General features: G+C 36.3%; 1 long non-coding RNA gene across 1 annotated transcript; it reads right to left on the bottom strand.

Annotated features, from left to right (window-relative positions):
• Positions 1 to 7284: 7284 nt before the first annotated feature.
• LOC307124632 lies at positions 7285 to 7732 on the bottom strand. Its single transcript, XR_013816282.1, has 3 exons — positions 7633 to 7732; positions 7475 to 7528; positions 7285 to 7389 (listed from the first exon to the last, which is right to left on the bottom strand). It is a non-coding gene; the product is annotated as an uncharacterized lncRNA (long non-coding RNA).
• Positions 7733 to 22388: the final 14656 nt, after the last annotated feature.

Consider the following 22388-nt stretch of genomic DNA (forward strand, 5'->3'; position numbering starts at 1 on the left):
TGTTAACACCAGTGGCGGGACATAGCTAACGTGTTGCACTTATGAATGTTACGTGAAAGACTATATGGTGCTGTCACTCACACAGATGTGAATTCCCGCTTTAACACGTACCCTTACTTTGTCCTGGTGCTGCGCTTGTCACAGTCAATGATGTCACCGCGGGGGGTAGATGTACTACTTTTGATTTGTATATATTGGTTATGTACCGTACGTAGAGTACGAAACGGCTAAAGCCTTAAGACACACAAATGTATGAAAACAATAGATGTTATCAGAAACTGATTGCTGAAATGAACCCATCGCCAGTCATTCCCACTTATCGTGACTGCGTCTCAGGTGTTTCACACCTTTCCAAATATACATAAAGACACAAACACTCATCCTTGAACATATACTGCCTCTTGTAAGCTAAACGAAAGAGGTTTATGTCTGTTTTACATCCAATCAAAAATGGACATTTCTATGCTGTTACTTTTTAAGAATTGGGCTACTTTGATGTTGACTGCTAAATATGTGGTTAAAAGGAATGATCTTAAAATAAAAGAAAAAAAAACTGAAAATGTAGAGAGCCTATTTCTGTTCACTATCTTAAAAATGTATCTATTGTGGTTTTGATTGATTCAGTCTTGGAGGTCTGTAATATTTTGAGAGAGTTATCCTTTTGCATTCCTATTCATCTCAATGAATGTCAATTAATTGGACATATACTAATTGGATTCTGCCATCTTTGCTTACTTAAAGGTGCAGTAAGTGATTTAAAAAAAAAAACCTGTTGATATTCTTACTGATTCTAAAGATTTAATCGGTCATGTCAATCACAGTTCTGATTGTCTACAAAACACTGAAACAAATACTGAATAATATTACTGCTTGTTGCAGTTGGATCTATCCATGATTTTTATTACCCATGATCGTTTACTCACCCTTCAAACCTGTGCAAGTTTCTTTCTTCAGTTGAACACAAAAATATATATATTTTAAAGAATGTTTGAACAGTTGACGGGAGCCATTGACTTCCATAGTAGGAGAAAAAAAATACTATGGAAGTCAATGGGGACCAGAAACGGTTGGGTTGCCAACATTCTTTAAAATATCTTCTTTTGTATTCAACTGAAGAAAGAAACTTGAGGGTGAGTAAATGATTTTCATTTTTGGGTGAACTGTCCCTTTAACTGAACTGAATCCATTAACTTTTAAGCAAGACACACCAACAAATCCTGATTTTCTTCTTCCAGTTGCTAGTCGCTGGTGGCAGGTTATTATAATGTAGGGGGAGGGGATGTTGTCATTCTAACAAAAATAAATACAAGATGAGACCTCAATCATTTTGGTCCTAAAAGAGCTAAAACGCATATACCTGCTTGTTTTGGAGTAGGCTACCCCTTACAAAAATAAGTATACTTCATTTTTTTGAAGTATCTTCATTTATGGGTCACACTCAGGACCTTCAGGTCAAAAATGACCCCCATAGGAAATGAATGGGAAATGGGCAAAAATATGAAAATACAGAGTTTTTTTGTGCATACAATCTACAAATCAGCCAGGATGCAGAAAAAAGGACTCAACAGTGAAGGGGTGAATCTCTAAAACCATCAAGAGTGCAAAACAGACAAACTCACACATTTCTTATGGGGTCATTTTTGACCCAAAGGTCCTGAGTGTGACAATTTTTTTTTACAACCACTTAGACTTTTCAAATCCTGTCCCCAATTTTTTGGGGTGTTCATATACCAAGTACCAATAAAGACCAAGTTTCAGACCATTTCGATGAAGCTACGATTTTTAAAACATTTTTATTAAACGCTTTGGGTCATTTTTGACCCAAAGAACCCCAGAGGGTTAAGGAAAGTTCAAGTATATTTTTTTAATGTAATAAGTATACAAATATCAATGTACTTGTAAGTGTACTGTTTCAATACTATTTGGGACTAGAGTCTATATTTTTGACCCACTTTTTAGTGTATAAAAGTATACTTTAAGTGTAACAGTAGTAAACTTTGAGCACACAACTAGTTTTTCGTTTGTACTGCAAGTGAACTTATGTATACTGATAGTTTACTAGTCAAATAATTAAAGATGCAGTCCGTAAATTGTGCCTCTTTGTCGCCATCTCTGTTTGAAACCTGCAATTGCAGTTATTTGCGGAATTATCATCTTTACGTGGGTTGTGCGTCGGCACGGCTCCTCCGCGCGGATGAATCTAATGTTTTGAGGAGTGTGTGTTGCTGTCATTCATTCAGAGCACCGGTGTGGATACTGTACTTTGGAATCACAGATTCTACATCTTGGAAGTATGAACAAAATAAGAATATTCCCTGTAAAATATCATCTGAACAAGTAAGTAACATGTTTGCCACTTTTTTTCTGACCACCAGAGGGAAAAAAGCATTACAATAAATCGTGCTACCAACAGTGATTGAATCTAATGATCACTTAGCTCATATCACATCAAACAGTGCAAATTATTATTATTGTTATACTTTGTTCTTAATTTGTTAATGTTAAGCATTGTGTGACTGTGTATCTAGTGTGTTAGCGTTACCTGTAGATTTCAATTCCTTTCAGACTAATCTTTTGCTTTTGACTACGGGTGAATCTCCAGTTATCACTGAAGATTGCCGTTTGGACCTTTCTGGATTACAATCCGCCATCAAAATGATAGGTTTAATTACTTCAGCTGCTGTGAGAGAAGGCTATAAATGATCTGCCACCTGCAGCATCCTCACAAATGTGCTATAACCTCCTAGCCGGACTCCTTCTTTATGTATACAGATGTGACGTAATGACAAAGACAAGCTGCGCCATTCTCGAATTCCAGCGTTAAGCTACCAGTACCACTCAAATTATAACACATTATTACCAGTGATGCCAGTAACGCGTTACTTAGTAACGCGTTACTCTAATTTGACCACTTTTTCCAGTAACGAGTAATCTAACGCGTTACTATTTCCAAACCAGTAATCAGATTAAAGTAACTTATCCAAGTCCCTGTGAGTTACTTTTTTTGTCATTTTCCTTAGTAAAAATATATATTTTTGCTTTCTTGTTTAGTCTCAGCAGGGTTTTCCTGCATAGAGAACTACGAGGCGGCCGCTCCGTCTGTCGACAAAACTCAAGACAGGCAGTCACTTGCTCAGATTAGGCATGTCGTGATAATTAAATAATCATCAGAAATATATATTGTCACATTATCCTTCAGCAATCATTATTAGAATATTATTATTTGCTAGTAGCCTACAAAGTCATCTAAAGCCATTCCATAGCTGAATGTCTTTCCTCCGCTGTAGCTGTCAATCATTCTCCGTTCAGCAAAACTGCGCGTCGCGTTCGGTTCCAGTCAGCAGCACGGTAAAGCTCACTCCATATGATATATTCCCGTTATAATACTTGATATGTTGATAAAATAATTTATCTTCCAGGAATTTATCTAGCGGTTTCTGAAAGATGTTGTGCTCGCTACTCAGGTGACAACGACTATTAATTAGCATCGCACGCACAATAACCAGAATTAAAAACTGTGAAGAAACAAATAATCAGTGAATGTTTGGACCGATAGGCTACATAGTAGACTAGGATTTGTGGGCTCAACGCTCATCTTCTCTTTATGCCGTGAACTTTTCAATGTGCACTCGCGCTGCACTGCGCCCTCTGATTCCATGTTGCTTTAAGCGCATCATTCTGCACCCGGGATGCGCATAAGCGCTTTGTTGCCGCTCTGTTTTGAAGCGTTTCATATATTTTCATAGTTTTGTGCACTTAAAGATTATTAAAAAATATATTGTTCTCACGGATCGATCAAATATTTGTTGTCCCTTTACAGAGCTACACATTATGTTTACAATAAAATATAAATCTTGTAATTTTATATTATTTGTGTAGGCCCATATCATTATTTACATTCATATATAAATTAAAAATGTTTTTCATAATTGTATTTAATAAGAACACAAAGTAATTTGTACCTTTTCATTAACATGTTTAGGGTTTTATGTTTAGTGTTTTATGTTTAGTGTTGGCAAAAACGGTTGTCATTTTTATGTTGAGGCTGCAGAGGTGTTGTTGGCAACTGATGAATGTAACTAATAAAGTAACTTGTAATCTAACTTAGTTACTTTTAAAATCAAGTAATCTGTAAAGTAACTTAGTTACTTTTAAAATCAAGTAATCTGTAAAGTAACTAAGTTACTTTTTCAAAGTAACTGTGGCAACACTGATTATTACAAGCTTACCATTGTGAATCGGGCTACAGTAAGGATATTTTTACACTGGCTGGTTATGTAGGCCTACTTGTTTTTTGTTTTTTTTTAAAGGAAAATTTTTAACCAAAAAAAAAAGTTACGGACTGCAGCTTTAAGTATTTGCCCTTTCAGAATGATTTTTGATGAGCATTGACAGCAAATCAGAATTAATTCTGCTTTAAAGCAGCACTAGGTCGTTTTTGCTCTCGGGGTCCCCCTACAGTTGGGAAACAGTATTGTCCTCTACTACTGTCGTAAACTCTGTCATCATGCATCGCGTGCATTTGTTGACATGACAACTATGATAGCCCTGAACACTGCCGGAGTTCACCTGTCTATGGAGTTCACATGCAGATGTTCTGCTTGCGTCGCGTGTGAAATGTCTTCATCCCAGGTACAGTGGCATATGTTTCAGCATGTCATATGAATATAATTTCATGGGTTTTATTTTTTTCAAATGCCAAATGATCGCGATGCTCACGTTTACAAGCCAGCGTCATTATAGTAGCCTAGTCTATTGGTTACCGTTTTACAGAATCTATATGATACTTCAATTCAATGTTTGAATGGTAGGTAATAACCATATCGTCAATATTATAATATCAAGCAACCCTAGATGAATCTGCAAATTTGAAAAATCGATTTGCATTATAGCTTGAGGCAAGACAAATAAACCAATATCACAGACATGTTAGGTATCCTAAAATATGATTTTGTACGTCTTATCATATGTATTTATTTGCAAGAATGTAGCCCCTCCTCCTTCAGCTCAAGCCAACGAGCAAACGCTGGCCCAATGTTGATCCTCGTCCTGCCTTTAATCCAATCACTTTCTCATTTCCTCTTTTTGCTTTCCTCCGACAAAACCTTTGCTTTCTTATTTTTCTGTGCTGCTTCGGCCATTACTATAACATTCGGCAAACAAATGATAGTTTGGCTCGCACGTCCGAATTTAAAGGGTAACTAAACCCCTGCTCAGAGCTTAACTCCACCCACTGGCAATTTTCAAAAAATGCTGGAAAAGTGGGCAGAGCCCGGCGGGGCTGAGCGGAGGGCGTGCACCTGAGACCCGCAGTGACGGATTGATTGACAGCTGTCTGACTCGCGAGTCGCAAAGATGGAGAATGACTGGAGTGACTGGAGAATGACAGCCTTGCCAGGGCCGGCCCTGACCAATTTGCTGCCCTTGGCAAGATTTTACTTGGTGCCCCTTGTAAGGTTTAGCACTACATGTTATCACTCTAAGTTGTGGAATTACTACTGTTTTATTTTTGTAATGCATTGATGTTTTTATTTTTATTTTCATTGTTGTTGTTTTATATGATGTCCAGTCCATTCTACCCCGTCATTATGTTCACGATATTATTATCATTATTTTATTTTTTAAAAGGCTGATGATAGTTAAACTATACAAAAATAGCACCTACGCCACATTACAGCTTAAACACAAATAGCAAGAGTAATAGCATCCAGCATTCATGCACAAACTATTCATTGAGAACTAGCAAAAGTGTTTGTTTTCCAGTAGATGGCAGCAATCTTCCACTAAACTATGCACATTCATGTTTTCACCATGAATTAAACTGAGAAATTTTGATATTTAATGTGAATTTTAAATAAAATGTTGCTAGTTTAAATAAACCTGTATATGAATATCATTACTAATTTTGGCAAATACATTTTAAAATTGCCATATGTCCCCTTAAAACTGCACAACTGTAGAGTAAAAACATTAGGCTATTAAAAAAGTGATATTGCATGCGTTTTTATTTACAAAATCACACTGGCTGTGGCCTCTCGAGAACCCAGAACAGCTGTTTGCATAAAGTTTAAGGTAAAACTGGAATAAATTAGCGAACATAGTATTTTACTACTATGCAATTAAATAAACTGTACATTCATTCATCAATAAGCCTACATCACGCTACCTCTGTCTTTACACTGCAAAAAATGCTTTTCTTATTTAGTATTTTTTTCTTGTTTCCAGTCCAAATATCTAAAAAATCTTAAATCAAGATGTATTTACTAGTAAAATGACATTAGATATTTTTTCTTGTTTTCTGGGGGGAAAACACACTCAAATGAAGTGAGTTTTTGCTTAAAACAAGCAAAATTATCTGCCAAATGGGGTGAGAAAAATTATCTTATTTCTGTTTGGGGCGGAAACAAGAAACAAGATTCAATCAGAAACTAGATTATTTTTCTCACCCCAGATAATTTAGCTTGTTTTAAGCATAAACTCACTTAATTTTGATTTTATTTTCAAGAAAACAAGAACATATATCTTATGTCATTTTACTTATCTAGTAGGCTAAATGCATCTTAATTTAAGAAGTTTTAGATATTTAGACTAGAAACAAGACAAACATACTAAGTAAGAAGAGCATTTTTGCAGTGTATCCCTTATCTTCCCTGCATCAGAGGGCTTCTGTCTTTTTTGACACTACAATTCGGCCATCCATCATATCAGGCAACTTTCACCGTGTCTACACTTGGCGTGAGCGGCCAAGCACCGTAAAAAATGAAATCAATCCTGTCTACATTAGATGCGGCGAGAGGCGACGCGACACAACAAATTCCCAACGTTAAACTGATCGCGCGTTATATCCCTTACAAAAAAATCCTGCAGGAAATCCTGAAGGAAAAATCCTGCAGGACCTGCACAATGCATTCCTGCAGGATCCCACAGGATTTTCGTGATCATTTTCCTGTGGGACTTTTGTAGAAATCCTACAAGAATCCTACTGGACTCCTACAAGAATCCTACTGGACTCCTGCAAGAATCCTACTGGACTCCTGCAAGAATCCTACTGGACTCCTGCAAGAATCCTACTGGACTCCTGCAAGAATCCTACTGGACTCCTACAAGAATCTTATAAGAATCCTGCAGGGCTCCTATACAGGAATAACACATGATTCTTACAGGACACCCAAAGAATAGTTAAGCTGCTATCCCAAAATAGATAACCATATAAGAAAAAAAAACAAACCATATCGGAAATCGAATATATTGCATTATTTATAAAAAAAAAAATTCACAAAAAGGCTCAGAAATAGCAAGATATAAACAATAACAAAACAAAGGCAAAGGACCAATAAAAACACTGCTGACAGTAGGCCTACTCCAAGAACACTGCACAAACGTTGTATTCTGTAGAAAGAGAGAACATGTTACAATATAGTCTAAGCCAGTTAACTGAACAAACAAAGCTAAGTTGGTGAATTTGTGTGCTCACTTTTATTCACATGTTGTAGTGTGTGTACCCTCCGTAACGTGCCTCTTCTCTTGCCTATGAGTAATATAACATACTAATGTAAATCATACATCACAAACTTAAAAGTTATCTATGTACTGTAAAAAAACTATTATGATATATACTGTGAAAATATGTACCTTAATAGCATTTTGTGTTCGTCGTTAAGCTTCTCCCGGAATGAAGCCCTTAGAAACTTACGTGGAGTATCTGGGAACCGACCCTGTACAGTGTCTGAAATAATAAATTAATATATATATATATATATATATATATATATATATATATATATATATATATATATATATATATATATATATATATATATATATATATATATATATATATATATATATATATATATATATATATATATATATATATATATATAGAGAGAGAGAGAGATATATATATATATTGAGATAAATATAGAGATATATATATATATATATATATATATATATATATATATAGAGAGAGAGAGATATATATATTGAGATAAATATAGATATATATATATATATATATATATATATTGGGAAAAGAGATACTCAGGCATCAGGATTATTAAAATACATTTTAAATTTGTTTTAATAAATATAGATGCCACTCTTACCTAAAATAAGTTCCACTTTAACTCGATCCAAGAGTGGCTTGGGTTGTGTTCCTTTGTTGGCATTGCCAGGTTTGCCTGATAGGCCATGTGTGGCCAGTGTGCTCCTCCCAAAAACAGCCACTGCTAAATCTTTTATCATGGCTGACCATGAAGTCCCTCCTCTCCCACATGCCTGGAATGTCTCTTTTGTGATATTCAATTTTCTGTGGATTTCAACCTGTGCAATATATGTCAAACAAATGGCAAAAAACTCGCAACACATATTCATGTTCATTTGAAAACATGAGAGTGTGTAAATAATGATTTTTTCTTTATGAACTATTCCTATGATATCTAAAAATGAAGGTTCTTACATGAAGATGCGATTGATTAGCTGGATGAGGAGCATTTTTAGGAGATGTAGCTGGTAGACAGGTTGGTGCAACAGGTCTGGTTATATTGTTTTTTGGCATCAACTCCTCAAATCTGTTAATAATATCTAAATTTGGAACAACAATGACAACAAAAAGTTCACATGACATCTGTAATCGACACCAAAAGGAAGTGTTTTTAATTTTTATAAGAGAAACGTGTAACTACCTTTTTGCAGTTTAAAGTTCAGTGCCTTTAACTCCAGATTTTCAGTATTTTTTTGAACAAGAGTATGTCTGCATGTGGTTCTTCAACCTAAAAAAAAGATCAAAGCTTGATGCATTATAAAGCACATATTAATGCCTTAATCTACATGATCATATTATGCATCCCTTAATCAAACCCAATACCTTAACAACTACCTTACTAACTATTAATAAGCAGTACATTTTTGGAGTTTATTACAGTTTTTCTTAGTTAATTTGGTATATTTCTCGAATCATCTTCGATTTACAAAACAGTAAGTGCATTTCTCAAAACAATTCATAGAAATAGCAAAACACCAGGATTACCTGCAAAAGCCAGTCTCTTGCTTTAAATCCTTAGTTAATCTCTCAAAAGTAAATATCTGTGTCAATGAACATGTCAGTGCCATCAGAATGACAAGTCCTTGTGTCATTGTGTACGGATAAGACAGTCAAATTGCTTAGTCATGTTGTCAATGTAACTGTGTACTCTGGAGGGAGGTTCTGATGTAAACTATGGCTAAAGTTTTGATGACAATAATTTTAAATTATAGGTTACACCTTAGTGTTATGTGGGAGTTTGATTGCAAGAGACTGGACATTTACACTTTTACTGTTTGTACTGTAATTTGTTGACAGACCATGTCATTGCGATACAGAAACGAAAAGACAGCACTGCATATAGCACAAAGAAAAAAAAATATATAAATATGCTTGACATATTATGACAATTATTTGTTCAATTATTTTGCATGTAGACTTATGCTATGAACTAATGCCTAAATGTTGTGGGGGGTGAGACTATTCAACAGAGACCCATTATAATACATTTTGATCAACATGACATAAGCAACTGATAATGTAGGAAACCGCAGAGAATTGTACATAATCATTTGCATGGATATACCGAAGCATTTGCAACTTCAAAGTCTAATTTTTTCAAAGAAATGAGAAACTGCTTTTTGATGAGAAACTGCTTTTTTGATGTGCACAAGTGACACAATGATGTGAAGATTGAACAGGTAGTTTTGAGAATTTCAATTCTGATCTGAGAAATGTACCAAAGCGACTGAGAAAAACTGTAAAGGAAGTCGTAGTTAATAGTGACAAATGGGCCCTAAACTAAAGTGTATATATAACGTATCAGGAAGAAAGATTTTACTCTTCTACGTCTCTTCTGTGGACTTGGTGATGGGCTGTTTTCTGGACTAAATATTTCTTTTCTTTTAATTGTTCTTTTTTCAGGTAGTTTGCCCTCCACTTTTTGCTTTCTCTCCGACTCCATTTGTTGAAGACGTTTCAGCAGCTTGTCCTTATTTTCTAAACAGGAATAAAAAAAACATTTTTCTTGCCTTAATAAAATGCATAATGGAATTCATAGAAATATAAAAATAATTACATTCTGCAATGTTAACTGTTTACCACTCAGCTTCAAAAGAATTGCTGGAGAGCTTTCATCTTCATATTTGACATCAACGACATCTCCCTCATGAATTACTTTTTGAAGTATGTCCTTCCTCTTTACAATATCAAGTGAAGCATCAATCTCTGTCCATTCAATTAAAGCCCACATTTTGTACTATAAAGAAACAATCTTTTAGATTACTTAACGAAGACAGAACAATAGACAGACAGACAGACAGACAGATAGATAGATAGATAGATAGACAGACAGACAGACAGACAGACAGACAGACAGACAGACAGACAGACAGACAGACAGACAGACAGACAGACAGACAGACAAATAGATAGATAGATAGATAGATAGATAGATAGATAGATAGATAGATAGATAGATAGATAGATAGATAGATAGATAGATAGATAGATAGATAGATAGATAGATAGATAGATAGATAGATAGATAGATAGATAGATAGATAGATAGATAGATAGAACAATAGACAGACAGACAGACAGACAGACAGACAGACAGACAGACAGACAGACAGACAGACAGACAGACAGACAGACAGACAGACAGACAGACAGACAGACAGACAGACAGACAGACAGACAGACAGACAGACAGACAGACAGACAGATAGATAGATAGATAGATAGATAGATAGATAGATAGATAGATAGATAGATAGATAGATAGATAGATAGATAGATAGATAGATAGATAGATAGATAGATAGATAGATAGATAGATAGATAGATAGACAGATGTAAACAGACAGTCGACAAAATTGTTTTATATAGATAGCAAGTAACGTTACCCAGCATATAACATGTTAAAAATAAATATATTTAAAAAATAAGCTGTGTTTCTTATTGATGCTCACTATTACAATATACAACATATACATATGATATAATATAACATTTAAACAGTTTTCTACATTTTAAATGAGGGAAAAACATTCACTCACCTACTTCAGCGCTCGATCGACGGTCAACGGTTTCAGCGCGTGCACGTCTAGACAGCGCGTGCGACAAAATAACGGACACTTATCCCAGCGCTGCTACAAAGCAACGGAACGGACCCGTTTCCCTGTAAGTATCCTTTTCATAACTGCTCTAATAATAATCTATATTTCAGCAACCTAGCCAAAAAACGTTATTTATGACATTAGTCATGTTATGGATCATTATAGGTAACTTGTTTAAACCCCTATGCGTTGCTGATTCTAGAGACAGCAACGTTACAATGCGATTTTTTTTTTTTAAGTAAGGCCTAATGTCACTTAATTTATTTATTTTTTACTCGACAGTTGTAGTTTTGGGTTTTTTTATTTTTTGTAAATGTATTTACCTCAATTTGTTATATATATATATATATATATTATTTTTATTTATTTATTTATTTATTTTTATTTTTTTGTGTAAATGTCTATGATGTAAAATTTTAAAGAAATTAGAAAAAAAATCTTTTTCTCAGTTCCATATGATAACATGAAAACATTTTTGTTTGTTTTGTTTACTGGACTATTTACTGCCATCAACTGGAAAGTAAACACTTTTAACATATTTAATAATTTGATGAATAAGAATTCCATTGTTAAACAGAATTGTATATCATTTCATTTGTGAAAGAAGCTACATAAAAGCTGTTATTTGTTACTTGCAGTCAGTGACAATGGAGTACAAGTTGTACCTACAAAAACATACATCAGTTCCAACCGCTACTAAGAGAAGATGGAGTGGTCATGTTAAAGGTATGTTAAAATGAAAAGGTTGTTCTTTTATATAAGTTAAAGGCATTAACCTCTATTTGACGCTGTCTGTTTTGCTTTAAGATTTTAGGAAAAAAACCTACAAAACATGGCTGCAACACCCAGAGTGTCAAGTAAGTAAAAGTCATGCACATATGACATACCATTATATGATGCTACATTACATTCATCCTGTTAGTGTCACTACAGTAACACATTTATTTTATTTTATATATATATATATATATATATATATATATATATATATATATATATATATATATATATATATATATATATATATATATATATATATATATATATATATATATATATATATATATATATATATATGAGCAAAAGATTCATCTGTGCATTTACTTTTTATTGTTCTGAATAAGGATGACAATTCTGAAGAGGAGATTAGTTACCCATGCAACTTTAACCCACCACCACATCATACCGTGGTAGGACACTAATGTAACTGTCCCTCATGTTTAAACATAACCTGGGCTATCTTTGTATTATTGTTGTTTATGGTTCTGATTGCTAACAGATGGATGACAGATCTGACACTGAAGAGGAGAAAAATTACCCATGCAGATTCAACACATCACCACACCATACCGTGGTAGGACACTGCTAGTTAAATATTCTCATGTTTTACCATATGGGATATCTTTTGACTATAGTTGTTCATGGTTATATGATTGTAAGGATGATGAATTGGAGAGTGCAGCGGAGAACTGGGACCAGCACAGCACAAATGACCCAGCCACAGATCATTCCATGGTAAGAAAACTACATGTTGAACACTATTATCTGGATTAATATTGAGGAATTAAGATACATTGGGACTTTGGGAGCTATTTATTTCTGCTTGTACAGAATACAAATTAGACACATCTGTCCGTCTGTGTGTTTAGGATGAAGAATCTGGCAGTGAGGACTATGAACTACAAAACTGTCCTATGACTCCACCACAAGACCCCATAGTAAGATTGCACACCATAAGTATTTGCAATTCTTATGCAGTTTGTTAGCAGTGACAAGATTTTTCTTTCATGTCATTTTCTTAATCTTTGCTCTTTTGCATATCTAGGACACTACATGTGACAGCGAAATGAGCAACAATGTAGAAAATGTGCCAAATTTGCTTTTGGTAAGATACATAGTAATAATGATTTGTTATTTAGATAGTGAATTGATTTCAAATGGGCCATTAGTTCATTATAACTCACATACTCTTAAGTATTTATGATACTATATCATTGTATGCCAATTATTGTTTTGATTTAAGCATTTAAAATAAATCCTTTTATTTTCCACAATTCGTGTAGATGGATGCTGCAGCAGGTGGTGATGCACAAGATTACAGTGGAGAGAACCCAAACCCAGTAAAAGAGAAGATCTACCCCAGTGCTAAGATTAGTCATGAAGAATCCCTTTTATCAATTTTATGTTATGCTCTTAGGCACACCACAACAAAATCTGCCCTTAGTGATTTATTAGACCTAATTAATTTACATTGTCCAGAAGGAACTAATGGAGTACCCAGTAGTCTATATAAATTTCTTAAAACATTTGATTGCAACTCTTTTGAAATGATGTACATCTGCCCCAAATGTCATCATTACTTTGGTAATGAGATCCCAGCTTGTTGTGCTTCATGTGGTTCTGAACCTGGGGATATGAACTCACTTATTAAATCAGGTGACATTTTTCTGAAAGTATCAATCAGAAAACAATTGGAAGAAAAGATGTTAGATTCGGTATTTAGAGCAGCGTTGGATTACAAATGGACAAGGGGCAAAAGCAGTCCAGACAGTGTCCAAGATATTTTTGATGGTGCCATGTATAAATCTGTCGATCCCCTGAATGATCCAGACCAGTTGAACCTTTCACTTACTTGGAATGTTGATGGTATCCCCATTTTTAAATCATCTCCTTTCCACATTTGGCCAATCCAAATCATAATCAATGAACTACCCCCAGATATGAGAAGCAGGCATGTGCTGCTGGCTGGTTTGTGGTTTGGTCCTTCTAAGCCCAAAATGAATTCTTTTATGCAACCATTTGTTGATGAGTGCATTCAGCTAGAGAAGGAAGGTCTAACAGTAATGCACAGCGGACAAAATGTTCGTGTGTTTAATCTTGTCTGTGTGTGCGACTCAGTTGCTCGCTGCTCTGTCCAAAATATTAAACAATTCAATGGGGAACATGGATGTAACTGGTGTTATAAGAAGGGAGAAGTTGTTGCCAAGGGAAATGGTTTCACTAGGATATATAGTTCACAAAGTGGAGATTCAAACACACGCACGCACAACCAGCATCTTGATGATGTGAGAACAGCAGTTAAAACAGGCACATGTGCTCGAGGAGTCAAAGGGCCATCACCTTTAATGCTTTTAACATTTTTTAATATCATACTAGGATTTTCTTTTGATTACATGCATGGGATTTTACTGGGTGTATGTCGGCAATTGACAACACTATGGTTTGATACAAAGTACCATGGAGAGAGCTGGTATATTGGAAGAGTAATCATGGCCATTGACAAACGGCTACTTGAAATCAAGCCACCAGTTAATATTACAAGACCTCCCCGATCTATAAAGATTCGTAAGTTCTGGAAGGCCTCAGAATACAGGAATTTTCTTTTGTTTTATAGTCTTCCATGCCTGAGTGGCATTTTACCACGCCAGTTCCTTGAACACTTACTGTTACTTGTACAAGGAACTTATTGTCTGTTAAAAGATAATATTTCTTCACATGACATCGATGCAGCTGAATATCTGCTGAAAACTTTTGTGAGCCGTTTTGAGAAATTGTATGGCAAATGTCATGTCAGTTTCAATGTGCACATTTTAGAGCATGCTGCACAATCTGTGAGAAACTGGGGTCCACTATGGTGCCAGAGTGCTTTTATTTTTGAAAGTCACAATGGCAACTTGCAAAAGCTCTTCCATGGCACACAGGCAGTTCCAGAGCAAATTCTCAATGCGTTTCTTCTTTTTCAAAGTGTTCCAAGACTTTTGACAAGCGTTTACAGCAATAGTATTAATCGACTAAGCAAGGACTTTGTTGAGCGGATGTTACATGGGTACAAACTTGCCAAAAACTGCGCAATTAAAACAAATGTAATCTTCCTGGGTTCACCAGTTGTAAGATCACCAACACCCAGAGAGGCATATCTTCTCAGCGAACATGGCATTAATGTTCATCAGTGTGCATTTTATGCAAGGGCTATAATTAATGGAAACAGATTTCACTCAAAAACAAGCACAACACTATCTAGAAGAATTAACCACGCAGTTCTTACAGAAAACGGGGCGGTGGCACTGGTGAGGTCATTTGTTGATGTGGGGCTTGACACAGGCTACACCTTTATCGATCCAGTTAGCACTGCCAAATTTAGCATGGTTAAAGACAGACAAACAGGGACTACTGTCTCAGGGATAGTTAAGGAGAGCTGTATTTCTAGTGATGTCAAATTAATTAAGTGCACTGAAATCAAAACAACTTGTGTTTACTTGAAAAATGTGTACGGAGTAGGCCTACTTAATTTACTTTGCATTCAACCTAACAAATGGGAAGTTGACTGAATAGTCATGTACTATATGTATAGTAATGTACTGTATGGTACAGTAATTTGTACATATCTGTCATATACATACATTTATTTTTAGCAAGTGTTTAATAGAGACTTTTGGTTACTGTATAACTATGTTTGAGGCCACACTTATTCGTAAATTAGTACAATGTCTATTCAGTATGTAGAAAAGTTTATAGGCCAGCTGATTTATTTTGAGTTGTGAGGGCATCAATTGTCATTGTTGATTGGACAGTTTAATCTTCAATGCATTTTTTGAGAAAGTTTGCACTGTGCACTAGATTATTGGCATGATTGTATTGTACGACGTACAGTAAAGTAAGTTATTAATTTTGCAATATGCTGTTTTCTTAAATGTTGATACAAATTAATAGAAATGTTATATGTGGTATTGTTTTGAAATGAATGTGGGAAGAATTCTACAAAACAGTTAACTGTTATGCTCCTTTTACAATAACTGCTTATACAGTATGTATAGCTAGTAAGTTATTGAAGGTATGCAATAAATGTTGGAAATCCTTAAGTGTGTGAATTAATATTTTAATGCGGCAATTAAGTATGTGTATTCAATCAATCAATCAATCAATCAATCAATCAATCAATCAATCAATCAATCAATCAATCAATCAATCAATCAATCAATCAATCAATCAATCAATCAATCAATCAATCAATCAATCAATCAATCAACCAACCAATCAATCAATCAATCAACCAATCAATCAATCAATCAATCAATCAATCAGTATATATTTTACTGCAGCTAGGGCTCTTAAAATGTAGGACGTTGTGCAGTCCTGCAGGACATGTCAGTGGACAAACCTACAGGATTCCTACAGGTATATAAAACATCCTGACATGTCCTGCAGGACTGCATAATGTCCTGCAGGAATGTAGGGGTCCTGCAGGACAGAATGCAATTCTGCAGGACATGTCAGTGGACAAACCTACAGGATTCCTACAGGTAAATAAAAATTCCTGCAGGAATCATACATTCCTGCAGGACATTATGCAATCCTACAGGACAGTATGTGGACAATCCTACATGACTCCTGCAGGAATTTACCCTGTCCTTTAGGATTTTCATTCTGTCTTGCAGGATTCCTGCATGGTCCCTGCACAGTCCTTCAGGATTCCTGCTGGATATTTTTGTAAGGGATTTCTGACGTACTTCAAGTAGCTCGGCGGTGGGAGATTGATGAGGCGGACCGGGAAGAGGTGGGGCACTTAGTTAAGTTAATATTTCCAATTAATTTTAATAAAATAGTATCAGTAATACATTTTGGCGCCCCTATGGATGAGTGGCGCCCCTAGCATTTGCCTATTCCGCCTATGCCACGGGCCGGCCCTGAGCCTTGCAACAGAGCGGTCATTTCTCCCACTCCTTCACCTGAAGTGGAGGAGGGTGGATTGTCTGTTACAGACACAAACCCGGAGCCTTATCACTGCGAGCCGCTGCTCAAACTGCGTTAACTCCCGAGAGAAGAGAAGAGAACAAGAGAACTGACCTAATCTATCTGCGTCCGCGGCAAACACTTGCGTGTCAGGGTTTGAAAGCTTGTCTCATGTATGAAAATTATCTGTACACATGATGGGCGGCAATAATATCGCAAGAAAAGCCTGACGTGTACTGACAACTGCATTATTTAACCGTATTTTCTTCAATACAATGTTAAAGCAAGTGTCAAGTCAGTTTCATTCATAATGTTTCTACTTCATGTAATATGACAGTTCATACTGGAGTGAAGCCGTTCTCATCGTGTGATTGGGGAAAACATTTCTGAGGGCGTGGTGAGCTCGTGCTAGGGGCGCGGATAGTGAGCCGTTGGAGGTACCATCCTACGTCACGATGTACCACAACGTCCAATAGGAAAATTCAACTGCAGTAGTCACCGTTCAACCTTAAGAGGGCAGCACTTTGACGGTTTTACACCATATTTTAAAGAATTAAAACACTTTATACTCAAATGTCAAAACATTTACTCGAATCAATGAACAGCATTAATAAAGCCCCAGTATTACAGATCATTAACTAAAAAAAGTTGGTTTAGGGTTTAGTTACCCTTTAAGAAAGTGGGGGGTGGTGGTGGAAGTGACGTATATGCCGTAAAGCAGTCGAATTTTGTAGTTCTTTTTTTTCTCGGGTTACTACCCGAAACCCGAAGCCCGAAGTTTAAAAGTACGATTAAAAATGATACAGACCCCGTCGGGCTATGGCAGATGTGTCATTCAACCTATTGTAAGTCGATGTATCATCACAAGAGGTTTGAAAATATATTATAAAGGTTGAAAAGTTACCTAGTGCTGCTTAAAGAGCTCGACAACAAACCTGCAGCGCGCGCTTATCACATTATCCTTCGTTGGTGTGGATGCCTATGTAGTTTTGGTTATCTTTATAGCTATCGTTCTTGGTATGAATGGTCCTTAAGACTAAACTGATATTTCTGTAAGTATTAAATGTGCCAGTTATTTGAGTAAGTGGCCATTTTGCTCTCTGGCCCCACGGATCTATGCTGTCGAGTCCCTGAATATGGCCAGATAATATCTCAGCTGCCATTCAATAACTAGATCACAGAGGGGAACGGAGGATGGAAGCATGAAGGGGGAAGGGTAGGTGTCGTTTTTAGACCGCACAAAAGTGGAAGCGATAGACCAGACTAAGAAAGAGAGATGAGTGCTATCAGGGTTTGGACAGCCTAGTTGGATTATAGCTGGAAAGCTATAATGCTTAAAGGTCACAATGATGGACCCGTTTCCCTCCCCTCCCTCAGCACACTTTTCTGAGCAAAGTAAAAATAGCAGCATTATGTATTAAAAAAATAAACGCGCAGAGAGAGAAGGTGTCTGAAAAAGCTTGGTTTTCCTCTCTTTGAATTTGTCTGCTCATCTTTAGTGACAAGCTGTTCATTCAGCCAAAGTGTTGAGCTGGCACTAGAGATCTTGATGTGACAAATGTCCAATTTTGTCCTTTACTGAAAACGAAAATTGTTAATGAATATTGTTTACTAGTAAAATTATGTATATCTTAAAATTGCATTACATAAAATTCTTTTATGTTGCGTATATAGTGTATAAAACTATTTTATTTGATACCTGTTTATACAGTATATTTTTGTATTTAGTCTATAGCTTCTATTTGGTGAGGTTTATGCTTAAAATGAGACATGCTTTGCATAAAAGCATCTTTTAAATGATTACATGTAAATGTATGACAGAAATATTTGCTTACTTGTCTTGTTTTATTGATGAGCTACTGGAAAACAAGTCAAAGATATTGATGTTTTTTTTATTAAAAAAAATTTGTAGTGCACTTACTGTAGTCTCGAATAGAAAGACTAGAGTGCAAAGGTAGAACAGAGGACTAGTAGCAATTTGTGGGTCAATATTTTTGACAGGAACTTAGCATTAGTGCTGCTGTCTCTGGGTGGGTTTGCGTGTGTGTTTGTTTGTGTTCGTGTGTGCGGGTCAGAGTCTGTTTGACCTCTCGCTCCACCCTCAGCTGTCAGATTAAACAAATCCGGCAGCTTATCCAGAAGCCAACCGCAGCGACCTTCGCTTCTCCACATACACAGCCGCTCATCGCTGCCCTGATTAACACATGCCCCAATATGACTTATTCCAGAGGGAATCACCCCCCTCAGTGTTTCTCAGTAGATTAGTAGGCCTACACTATTATTTTTATATTTTTAAATATTATATTATACATTTAATTATGTTTAATATTGTTATATTTTAGTACTCTAAATTAACAACATAGCTATCTTTTTGTGGTTTAAAATTCACTAATGTGCGGAAACGTGTGAATATGAGCTTTTTTTCAAAAATGAATTATGATATCAATGCATCTCATTCAATCCAATTATAAATAGGCCTAAGTATATCTATATTAATTTAGAGTACTTCTACAGTGGGGCAAAAAAGTATTTAGTCAGCCACCAATTGTGCAAGTTCTCCCATTTAAAAAGATGAGAGAGGCCTATAAATTGCATCATAGGTACACTTCAACTATGAGAGACAGGATGAGAAAAAAAATCCAGAAAATCACATTGTCTGATTTTTAAAGAATTTATTTGCAAATTATGGTGGAAAATAAGTATTTGGTCAATAACAAAAGTTCATCTCAATACTTTGTTATATACCCTTTGTTGGCAATGACAGAGGTCAAACGTTTTCTGTAAGTCTCCACAAGGTTTTTAAACACTGTTGCTGGTAGTTTGGCCCATTCCTCCATGCAGATCTCCTCTAGAGCAGTGATGTTTTGAGGCTGTCGCTGGGCTACACGGATTTTCAACTCCCTCCAAAGATTTTCTATGGGGTTGAGATCTGGAGACTGGCTAGGCCACTCCAGGACCTTGAAATGCTTCTTACGAAGCCACTCCTTCGTTGCCCGGGCGGTGTGTTTGGGATCATTGTCATGCTGAAAGACCCAGCCACGTTTCATCTTCAATGCCTTTGCTGATGGAAGGAGGTTTTTACTCAAAATCTCACGATACATGGCCCCATTCATTCTTTCCTTTACACGGATCAGTCGTCCTGGTCCCTTTGCAGAAAAACAGCCCCAAAGCATGATGTTTCCACCCCCATGCTTCACAGTAGGTATGGTCTGTCTATCTAGTCTAGTAGGTATGGAGCACCAGATCGAGGGAGATGACAAGAGGGGTCTTGTATGTCTTCCATTTTCTAATAATTGCTCCCACAGTTGTTTTCTTCACACCAAGCTGCTTACCTATTGCAGATTCAGTCTTTACAGCCTGGTGCAGGTCTACAATTTTGTTTCTGGTGTCCTTTGACAGCTCTTTGGTCTTGGCCATAGTGGAGTTTGGAGTCTGACTGTTTGAGGTTGTGGACAGGTGTCTTTTATACTGATAACGAGTTCAAACAGGTGCCATTAATAGAGGTAACGAGTGGAGGACAGAGGAGCCTCTTAAAGAAGAAGTTACAGGTCTGTGAGCCAGAAATCCTGCTTTTTTGTAGGTGACCAAATACTTATTTTCCACCATAATTTGCAAATAAATTCTTTAAAAATCAGACAATGTGATTTTCTGTCTCATTCTGTCTCTCATAGTTGAAGTGTACCTATGATGAAAATTACAGGCCTCTCTCATCTTTTTAAGTGGGAGAACTTGCACAATTGGTGGCTGACTAAATACTTTTTTGCCCCACTGTATCTACTGTGTGTGTATGTGTATATATACACTATATTGCCAAAAGTATTGGGACACCCCTCCAAATCATTGAATTCAGGTGTTCCAATCACTTCCCTTGCCACAGGTGTATAAAATCAAACACCTAGGCATGCAGACGCTTCTACAAACATTTGTGAAAGAATGGGTCGCTCTCAGGAGCTCAGTGAATTCAAGCGTGGTACCGTGATTGGTTGCCCCCTGTGCAATAAGTCCATTCGTGAAATTAACTCATCAACTAAATATTCTACGGTCAACAGTTAGTGGTATTATAACAAAGTGGAAGCAATTGGGAACAACAGCAACTCAGCCATTAAGTGGTAGGCCACGTAAAATCACAGAGCGGGGTCAGCGCATGTTGAGGAGCAGAGTGCACAGAAGTCGACTGAAGGCAACTTTCTGCAGAGTCAATAGCTACAGACCACCAAACTTCGTGTGGCCTCCAGATTAGCTTAAGAACAGTGCGTAGAGAGCTTCATGGAATGGGTTTCCATGGCCGAGCAGCTGCACCCAAGCCTTACATCACCAAGTGCAATGCAGGGGTGTAAAGCACGCCGCCACTGGACTCTACAGCTGTGGAGACCTGTTCTCTGGAGTGTCGAATCTTCTCTGTCTGGCAATCCGATGGAAGAGTCTGGGTTTGGTTGTTGTCAGGAGAACGGTACTTGCCTGACTGCATTGTGCCAAGTGTAAAGTTTGGTGGAGGGGGATTATGGTGTGGGGTTGTTTTTCAGGGGTTGGGCTTGGCCCCTCAGTTCCAGTGAAAGGAACTCTTAATAAAGACATTCTGGACAATTTCATGCTCCCAACTTTGTGGGAATAGTTTGGGGATGGCCCCTTCCTGTTCCAACATGACTGTGCACAGTCGGATGAGCAAGGTTGGATGAGCGTGTTTGGTGTGGAGGAACTTGACTGGCCTGCACAGAGTCCTGACCTCAACCCGATAGAACACCTTTGGGATGAATTAGAGTGGAGACTGCGAGCCAGGCCTTCTCGTCCAACACCAGTGCCTGACCTTTCATGTTTTTGAAAGAAGTCCCTTCTGCTCACCAAGGCTGCAAGGACACTTTATGATTCAAGTGACTGTAAAAGCATTTATAATGTTACAAAAGATTTCTATTTCAAATAAATGCTGTTCTTTTGAACTTTCTATTCATTAAAAAATCCGGGGGTGAAATCAGCTTCTACAAAAAGATCTAAAAAAAAAAAAATCAATTATTTAAAATAATTACAACTATTATTAATAATTGAGCACCGATAATAATTTATAATAACTGAGTGTCAAATCATCATATTAGAATGATTTCTGAAGGATCATGTGACACTGAAAACTGGAGTAATGATGCTCTGCATCACAGGAATAAATTACATTTTAAAATATATTATAATAGAAAATGTATTTTAAATGTTAAGAAAATATTTCACAAAATTACTGTTTTTACTATTTTTGATCAACTAATATCAGTCTTGGTGAGCAGAAGAGATTACTTCCAAAAACTTTTTTTTCCTTAAATTTTCCAAACTACTATATATAGTATTTATAAATCTAGCTTTACTTCATAAATGTGCTATTGTGAAAATGTGTAGTAAATGCAGAAATGAATCTTAACCTATTAAAAAATAATTAATGCTTTAAAAGTAATATTCGTTACTTGTTCATGACTGCAGATGAATAGCTCAGGTGTGACGTTACATCATATAAATGTGATGTCGCACCACCTGCA

The sequence above is a fragment of the Gobio gobio genome (genome assembly GCF_949357685.1).
Source record: "Gobio gobio genome assembly, chromosome: 4".
In the NCBI taxonomy this organism is placed as follows: Eukaryota; Metazoa; Chordata; class Actinopteri; order Cypriniformes; family Gobionidae; genus Gobio; species Gobio gobio.